This window comes from Candoia aspera, chromosome 7 (genome assembly GCF_035149785.1).
Source record: "Candoia aspera isolate rCanAsp1 chromosome 7, rCanAsp1.hap2, whole genome shotgun sequence".
Lineage (NCBI taxonomy): Eukaryota > Metazoa > Chordata > Lepidosauria > Squamata > Boidae > Candoia > Candoia aspera.
Genome location: NC_086159.1, coordinates 48,169,101 through 48,178,850, shown reverse-complemented (window position 1 = coordinate 48,178,850; position 9,750 = coordinate 48,169,101). Strand labels below are relative to the sequence as shown.

The window sequence follows — 9,750 nt, the reverse complement described above, 5'->3', positions numbered from 1 at the left end:
AATAGAACATCAATGGTGGAACAAAACTGCCAAAAAGAGCAAGTCAGTCATTCTGTCTATCATCTATCTGTCTGTCTGTCTGTCTGTCTGAACAGAATGTTAATTATATAATTGAAACTGATTTGCCTAGTTTTCAAGATTCAGAACTTAAAACAAATGGCAGCTTGGATCTTAAAATTCAAGTAAGATCAAGGACCATGTATTGCTCTTTCCTCAGTCTCTGAAAAAGTGCTTTCTGCAGTATCTCCAGCTGGTTTTCACCCTAAGGGGAAAGCTGCCATTAGTGCCAATGGAAGTTTTCCTTTAATTTTCATTAGCACCAAAGCATGGGGGAAAGAGTTGCACATGCTTTCCATATGTCACAGTTCCAATTATGTTCATGGCACCCCTCAGGTCCAATTACAATTTTTAAAATGAGACACATCAGTAGTACCCAGGTAATTAATAACATGTTTAGCTTGGGCTGATCACAACCATTTTGTCCCCAGATATTAAACCTTTTCTACATCTCTTGATATAATGGGAAGTAGGAATAACCTTGAGGAACAGGAGGAAAAGCTGCAACCAAGGCAGCAGTTTGATAAAAGAAATCTGAGTTTGGGGCAGAAATATAATTTGAGTAAGCATCTCAGACATGACCCTCCCTAGTTCTCATGAAAAAGGGAGGGAGAGGAGCAGCATATTCAGACTTGCAAAATTTTGTTACTGTAACCTTATAATAAAGTAGTATTAATGTTCATAACTCCAGCATCCGGGTCTGGTTTGCCTCGAAGGACTGACATCAATCTAGCAAAACATTAACTTGTTAAGAAGTGCTATTTAACTCTTGCAACTAAATTGGAGAGGAAAATTAAATCTATTTTCCCATGTGGGATTCTATATAACTGGATTCTATATTTTTCCTGTGCAAACAAAATAAAATGATGCATAAGTGTAGCATGTTAAGTATATAGTTTTATATAATTTTATACTTCTACATATATAAGCTTGATATATGGAGCCCACATTGTACTATCTGTATAGTTCTTATTCTTCATTGTTAAAAATTTCTGTAAAATTAAATTATTTAATTTAACACCAACAAAAAGATCACTATGACTGTTTTTTTTCCAGGCTGGCATTCCCTGAAATGTATTTGATAAATTCCATGATCATTTCTACATTTTAAAGTCTACTCAATTTACAATAATTTTGCCTGATTTCTCTATATTTATAATAAACCAACGTAAAGCCAATTTATAATAAAATCCAGTTGTATGTTACCACTGGCAGAAACTATTCTCTTGCAGCCACCTATGTGCCCTCAAAATCTATTTCCCCAGCCTGCTGGAGAAGGAAGAAAAAAATAATATCTCATTGCACAAGCAACAGATTTCAGTGAAATAATTGATTATGCATTTACTTAAACAGTTTCTGCAAGAGCCCAACAATATTTTTCCTGAAAAACTTAAAATCACAATATTTTTCTTAAAAAAACTAAAATCACAAGAGTGTTATATATATAGTGTCACCTGTAATATTTGTGACATGTTTGTATTCTTGTCTGAAAGTAATCTGGCACATATGTTTTAGCAAGTGCATGCTTGAAGTTGTACTTGAAAAAAAAAGTATGAGGACAGGAGCAATGGGTGGCCATACTTCAGCTTGTAAAGAGGAAGAATATTTATTAAACAAAATAAAGAGGAGCTGGCCACAGGAGCTGACTGTCCATCAGAAAGAGAATTAAAGAAAGCAGTAGGCTCGGTGGACAGTTGACAACCAGAAACAAAGTTACAGAAGATATTTTGCAGAATTGGCACTCAAAAGCAAATGCCAGGTGACAGGAGGAAAAAGACACTGTAGAACATAAGATATAATTATAAGATATAATTATGGATTCTGAAGCACAGAAAGATGAAGTACACTACCAGACCCATCACCTTGTAAGTCTGCCAGGAACAAGAATCGGGGATGTGCCAGAACAGCTTTCAAGACTTATCAAGTCCACTGACAATAATTCCTTCTTGCTAACCCATATGGAGAAAAATATACAGCAAGGAACAGACTGTAAAGGAAAATTAGAATGTTGAAAATAAATGCCTAGCTGTGCAAATGGTGTTAACTGGAGAAATCTGGTTTCTGGGACCAGACCATAGTGCAGAACAGATTGCACCTCATAAAGGCTGGTAAAAATATTTGGCAAAAGCAGAGTGAGCTTGATCAGGAGAGCCTGAAATTGATCCTGTGGGATCTGGAAATAAAAATATATTGAAGTAAAGACTTCAGATAAATACTTGCATACTGTAGAAAGAACTGAGAGTGTTGGTGAGATCAAATTCTGTGAAAAATAAAAAAGAATGTTGGTTCATAAAGTTCCTGGCTTTCATAGTCTATACACTAATATAGCTTGAAATATAGGAAATTAACAAAATGAGCATGAGCTCTTAGTACAAAAAGGCAAATATGTTTAATATGTATAATGGAGACCTGGTGGAATGAGTTCCATGATTGGAATATAATAACTGAAATATCAGTTTGTTCCAAAGAAACAACATCAATAGGAATGGAGAAGTTGCAATGTATATGTTAAAAGTGTCTATATCTGCTCAGAAATCCAAGCGAATGAACTTGGTGATACTGTAGATGGCATCAGGGTTAACATAAGGAGAGGAACATATAACAGCAATATTATTATATCAGTCAAGAAGATGTGGATCAGCAGTAAGTGGGAAGAGGAAGAGGAACATTCAGCAATGGGGTGGGGGTGGGGGTATAATGAATGTCAGATCCAGAATTGCAGGTGGCCCCACTGAGAAAGTGGCTGTGAACGTTGTGAAAGTAGTAAAACTCAATTAATTTTTCATGGATGGGATGAATTTGGCTGGAGAAGACAGTCATGCAGATACTTTGGTGCCAAACCATAGGGGGTCACAGAAGTGCATGGCGCACTAGTCTTCACTACAGAAGTTGCATGGAATTCATTTGCAGGAATGGAGAGTGTGTATGCATGTGTCTGTGTGGACACTTGCCTCAGAAATGTTAATGTAGTTGTAGGAAAGTTGCATGAATGCCATCTATTACATTTGAAAACTCCCTTATGCATTTTGATTTCAGGCCACCACTACCACATTCTCCTTTCTACCAATTCTCCCTTTCATTCAGCTATCCAAACCATACCACTTACTTGGCTAACCATCCTCTCCAACACCCAGATTCCCACACCGCCTTGGAATTACCCCAGAACTCCCTCTCATTAGTGTCCCCAATACATAATGCTTGTAGAAAAGTTTCAGCTAATGTGTAACTTCTTTCTTTCCTTTCCTTTACCTCACTGGTATCTTCCCTTCCTGGAAGAGTATAAATGCAGAAAGAAGAAATTCACTCTGCCTTGGACTCTGACTGGGCAGGGCAGGCTGAGGTGCCTGGAGCATGATCTGGGATAGTTTGAGCCAGTTACTCCTGAAGAAGTAGACAGGGCTGTTTCTGCTCTCAGCTTGGCCACCTGTTTACTGGAACTGGGGCACTCCTGGGTCATGAAAGCTGCCAGGAAGGTGACCTGCAGTTGGGTCTATGCTGCAGTGTCAGCCTCTTTGATGGAGTGGGTGGTGCCCCCAGACTTGAAAGAGGTGTTGGTGGTGTGCCTCCTCCTCAAGAGGCCATCCTTGAACCCAACAGCCTTTGATAACTATCAACCAGTCTCTAACCTTCTGTCCTGTTCAGACTATGAGATGGCCAGGCAGAGTTACTAATAAAATTCTTTATTGAATAAACTATTTACAATAGCAAGTCCTTGCAATAGATTAGAGCATGTAATTGTCATGGTTCCTGTTCCAATGTTCCTGGAAAACATCATAGCGGGTTCCCATGCCATGGGGCTGACATGAGTTGCTGCACGGGAGGGGGCTTCTCATGTTCCTTGTACCAGGCTGCGATGTGAGGAGTGAAGAATGAGGAATGCATGTTTGGGTTATCTCGCCCTGTCAAGGATGTTTCCCACAGACCGGCAGGAACCGTTAGGGGCACCTGTGGGCATGGAATTGTGCTGACTTTGGGGGAGGACTGGGAGTTGCTTGAGGTTTTATTGGGAGACATCCCGCACTTTTACTATTCTCAGCTTTGCTTGTGATCCTGCATACTATTCATTATTAAATCAGATATCCATGAAAGCCTTGTGTGAGTCTGATAGTGATTTTGAATAGGAAATCATTACAGTAATTCAATCAAGTCCACCCAGGTGACAAAGGACACCCAGGCAGTACTGCAGAGTCAGACTGTGGCAAGGCAGCAAGGCAGAACTTGGCCAATTCTCTGATCGAAGCTGCAAGGCTGGAAGGAGCTAGGGTGCAGGACAAAGGAGAGGCTGAACACTTGGATTGATGTCCTGGCATGCAGGCTGGATCAGGCTGGCACACTGAGGCTAGACAAGACTGGACTGGAGTATCTGGGCAAGGCTGGGTTCTGAAGGCAGGACTGGACTTGGCTGTGATGCCTAGGCAAGACTTGGATCTGGAGATGAGGCTGGACTGGACTGGAGCACTTAGACAAGACTGGAATCTGGAGACAAGGAGGACTGGACTGGAGCATCTAGGCAAGGCTCAGTTCTGGAGACAAGGCTGGACTGGGCTGGAGCATTTAGGCAAGACTGAGAGCTGGAGGCAAGGCTGGACTGGACTGGAGCGTTTAGGCAAGACTGAGAGCTGGAGGCAAGGCTGGACTGGACTGGAGCGTTCAGGCAAGGCTGAGATCTGGAGGCACACCGGATCGCATTGAAGCGAAGCGATGAGGCTTGGAGCTGGACGCAAGACTGTGCTCAACAGGGACAGTGGAGAGAGGCTCTACTGGAGCAACCCAAGCAGAAGGCTGTTCCATGAGGGCAAAAGGCGCTGGTGCTGGTTCCGCATCAGCTACAGGCAAGGCTTCCGACGCTGGTAAGGATTTTTCCGCAGGTGCTATGAGCTCAAAGGAGCTATTGTCTCCGGCAGCTTGCTCTTGGCATGCCTACCTTTTATTTGCTTCTTTTCGTGCCATTTTCCCTAATCAGCCAATTGAGCTTCTTTCTCTTTCACGCGCTTCTCTGCTGTCCTCTCTTGAGCACTGATTGGAGGCTTCAAATCTCCCTCCAGAGTTTGTCCAATCATCTCCTGCAATTTCTCCCACTCTGCTGAGTCACTTCCTGGTTTAGATTCTTCAGGACCTTGCTGATAGGTTTCGTTTCCCCATTCTGACGCCGAATAAGTTTTGTTTTCAGAGTCAGAAGCAGGCTCAAACCTCACACCTTCCCTTTCTGAGGAAGTTTGTTAAGAAGGTGGTTGGTCTGCAGCTGATGAGAACCCTGGAGGAAATGGATTACCTAGACCTATTTCAGTCAGGTTTCAGGCTGGGATTTAGTACTGAGACAGCTTTGGTTGCACTTGTAGATGACCTACAGCAGTGGTGCATCCATAGTTGTGCTCTTTGATCTCTCGGTGGCTTTCAATACAGTCAACCACGGTATCCTCCTGAATAGACCCTGTGGGTTAGGGATTGGGGGCACCATTTTACAGTGGTTCTCTTCCTTTCCCTGAGGCCACTTTCAGTTGGTGTTGGTAGGCCGGGAGAGATTGTTTCCCAGGCCACTCCTCTGAGGGCGCATGCTTCTATCCTCTCTCCCCTTTTAACAATTCATAAACCGCCTAGAATTACTGGGAGTTGGGTACCATATAAATTTTATTTATTGTTGTTGTTAGTGTTGTTGATGTTATTATTAAGAAATTGAGTCTGTTATGTGCACCAGGGAGGGCAGGGGCAGAGGCAGATCAATAGAGGTTGGACTGGGCAGATTGGATTGGAAATAGATGATCTCAAATATGTTTGGGGGCTTCAAAAATCCCCTTCAGATTTAGTGCAGATTTGGCTTTAACCTAAAGCTATCATATCCCTTCTCAGCCTTCCCTTCTCAGAACTAAGCATTTCTAGATCCATCAGTCTCACTTCATAGACCTTAATGATTCAATGGGCACCTCTTTGATGAGAGAAGACCAGGAGGGAAGTCATAGCTTTAATCGCTTCTCGGCCTTTTGGCTAAGATCAAGTGTAGTATCTGTTCATAGCTTTAAGTGCTTAAAAGGATGTCACAGAGAAGAAAACCAAGACTTGTCTCTATCATTTCAGAAAGAAGGGCAGGGAATATTGGATTTAGCATACAAGAATAAAGATTCCAGTTAAAAGGAAAAAAATTACAGTAACAAGAGTTCAATATAATTATTTAGGGAAGTAAATAGCAAGCACACTTTCACTGGTTGTGTTCAGACAGAGGTTGGAGAGCTACCTGACATGGTATTTTAATCTGGATTCCTACACAAAGCAAGGAGTTTGAATTTAATGGCCTAAATGCCCTTTCCAACTTGGTAATTCTAAAACCTGACATGTTAATCAAGAATGAATTACTATGTCTTTTAAAAATCTGACTCACATTTCAAAGAAAATAAACAGATGATATAACAAATATGTGCTCTCATCATACTTCCTAATTTTATTTTTAGGTCACTCACTATAGAAAATATTTCTTCTATCATTCTTCCCACTGATCATTTAAAATAGAAATAATATTTTGTTATGTTAATGAATTTTATCCCACTCCCCTTATAACCAACAATCATCAGGAGATTTAAGTACTTGGTATTCCACCAGGCTAAAAAAGGATTTCCAATGAATTTTGATCAGAGATATCGTAACTTGAAATTCTGTCAGAAAACAATAAATTCTTGTTGAAATCGAAACAATTTATCAGCAGAAGACAAATTACTTTGACTTCAGCTACTGTAACTTGCAACAATAAACAAGATGACGTAGCTATTCAGCAGTAAATAACGTATTTGGAAAGAAACCACGACATTTTATGTTTCAGTAGAATATATAGGATTGCAATGTATTAATTAAAATTAATATCTGGCTTTTTTAGCCCTAGGTATTGTACTTGCAATACTATCAGATGAGTTATTATTACGCTTAAACCAGTCTCCAAAGAAAATAATTTTTTTAATCAAGAAGTAATTCTGAGAATGCCTTTTACAAATATTTCTGTACCATTTCTTATACCTGGTATAAGATATGGGACTGTCATTCAACATGAGGATCACAATTAGATACAGAGAGGAAGGCAGTTTCCAAATTAGCTCAGGAAACTAAGCCATAATGGCAGGTTCCTCTGATCTAGTGTCTTCCAAATACTGGGACTTCAATATGCAGCTATACTAATTGTTATATCTAACAACATCACAGTAAGGAAGGCAACCATATGACTTTATTACTCAACACTGTCAGCTTGGTTTGTGTCTTAAAAGAGTGGAGGATTCTGTAAAATGGATATACTTCTTTGGCAAAAATGAAAATTACAAGTTCTTCAGGGAGTGGTAGTTCCTGTCCATTCAAATAGCCATATACAAAGCATTATGAATGTTCTGCATATTTGTTTATCTTCATATGTATGTACATATATGTACATGTAAAAGTCCTGGATGCTGCAACAGTTGACATAGAAAAATGTCATGGATCATGGATCATCCATGGAGACATGGATCAGCCCAAATAGTGTCTGATCAGTGGTCGTTGAGGGAGCTGCTGTCATGACCCCGTTGCAAGGCACACAAGAGCCTCACAACGTGGATCATGATCATCAGGAAAAAGAGGAAGGATATAATCAAATCAATGCTCAACTAATCACCCAAGCACCCACACCCATGAACTGATCTACAGCTTCATAGAAGAACATCACAAGGTAATTCAGATAAGCATCGAAGACACAGAAGGACTCACGCCTTGTGCCCCGGAGGACGCACCTGCACCATTAGGACAAAGACGGCAGCCGGGAAAACGCCCAAACAACCATCACAAATCCCATCAACATCTAAATCTCCCGTCCGGTCAGGGGAATGGGGACAATAGAGGGTGGAGGAGCACGGGGTCCGGCAAGGGGGTATAAACAGGACACCATGCCACCACGCCTCCATTCCCGTTTTTCGTTCTGTCAAGCATTCCGCTCCAATAAACCGGAAATCCTTAATCCCTAGTGAGTCCATGACTTATTTGGAGCGAGGCTGACCCTGACAGCTGCATTGTGAGGTGGAGACAGTCAGCTCACATAATACCTCCCACCCTGGTGTCTGTCAGCTGTTGTTCAGACTATTTCCAATTTGGGCTTAATGCTTTCCTAGAAGAGTGCTAAATCCACACTCCAAAGCAGCCTGAAAAATAGCTGACAGATGCAGTGGGATTGCATGACAAAACAGCAGAGAGGGAGCCATGTCACACAGTTCTCTCCTTATCTTGCCCTTCAGTTGATGTTCAGGCTGTCATCTATTTGGGCTGATCAAGGTCTCCAATGGATCAGCTCAGAGATCTGGTGGTTAAACAGACTTTCGTCCTCAGCTTGTCACTTCTGCCAACCCAGGCAGCTGATTCCCACGTTAGGAGAGGTGGCATATGAAGGTGAGCATGAGTTCTGACAGATGGTTACATTCACAGGTCAAAACCAATAGCAATCTCTTAAGTTTCTTTGTGAATTCTTACTGCTTTATAGTGATGTATGACTTTTCAAGCTTCTTTGACAGTAAGTGCAGTGGTCAAGCTGAACTTAAAATGAATAATCTTGATTATTCATTATTTTAATAATTCAGCCATCAAGGCAAATATTACAATGTATTTTGCATTTTGTTCTCTGTTTTTAGATACTTAAAATGTAATAATCTTTAACATTACAGTACTCACCAGCAGTAAAACTTGAAATAAATTATATCTTAACTGTAAATATTGAACATGATTCTAATATCTTTCAGGGCAACATGTGACATCATGCAAGTGGATTACTGGTCCCAATCTGTCCAAAGGGTCACTCAATTCTCTGAAGTAGGTTTAGCGAATCATGCAGGCAACTGTAGAAGGAATTTGTTTTTGCTGACAAACAAAATCTTTTACTTTCTCTGTTTAGGAAAAAAATATTACATTACAAACAAAATACCAACAGGCAACTTAAACTGTACTATTTAAGAAAATATATTTCTAAAGATCTTTCTATTCAAAATTAAAGCAAGTGCTAAAAATTTCTGGAAACACTTCAATCATGCATAAAAATGATTCCATGTTTAATTCAGAACAATAATATCATTCAAAGAAATTGTTAATACTCATTTATTTTAAATTTATATTTTAACAGACCTCAATAAAAGACTCATGGGTTAATTAATTAATTGATAGCATATGCATAAAAGATGTGCATCCAGTAAATTGGAAGAAATATGGCATGACAATTAATTATCCATTAAAACTTCCCTGCCAAAAGCTAAAATAGCTGTGGATGCAAACTCTGGTTCAGCTGTAACTTTAGGGCAAGAGAATTACAAATATTTTTTCCCTACGAAAATACAGTATCAATATTACTTATTTAACACTATTAGCAAACTCAGTGCGTGCACGGAAAAGTCAGTTGACCTTTGAGCTCTATGAGTCCCGTAATGAACAAGCGTGCTCTGTTGTAGCGTGGGAAGTAGAACTTAGTAACATCAAGGTTGATTTAACTGGTAGGATACTCAGCTCTGTTTCTCTTGCCTTTTTAAAGAGAGAACAGGGAGGTTCTGAAGGTCTTTTTGGAATTACTGAAGGAGAGTAAGCCAACGTTGTTCCAACTCGGCCGCTTTAAGATGTGTAGATTTCAACTTCCAGAATTCCCTAGTCAGCATGCTGGGAGTTGAAGTCCGCACATCCTAAAGCGGCCAATTTGGAAAAACGCTGGATTAA

At 40.3% G+C, this 9,750-nt stretch overlaps 1 pseudogene; it reads left to right on the top strand.

Annotated features, from left to right (window-relative positions):
* Window positions 1-6,019: 6,019 nt before the first annotated feature.
* On the top strand, window positions 6,020-6,162 carry LOC134501674 (U2 spliceosomal RNA; annotated as a pseudogene).
* Window positions 6,163-9,750: the final 3,588 nt, after the last annotated feature.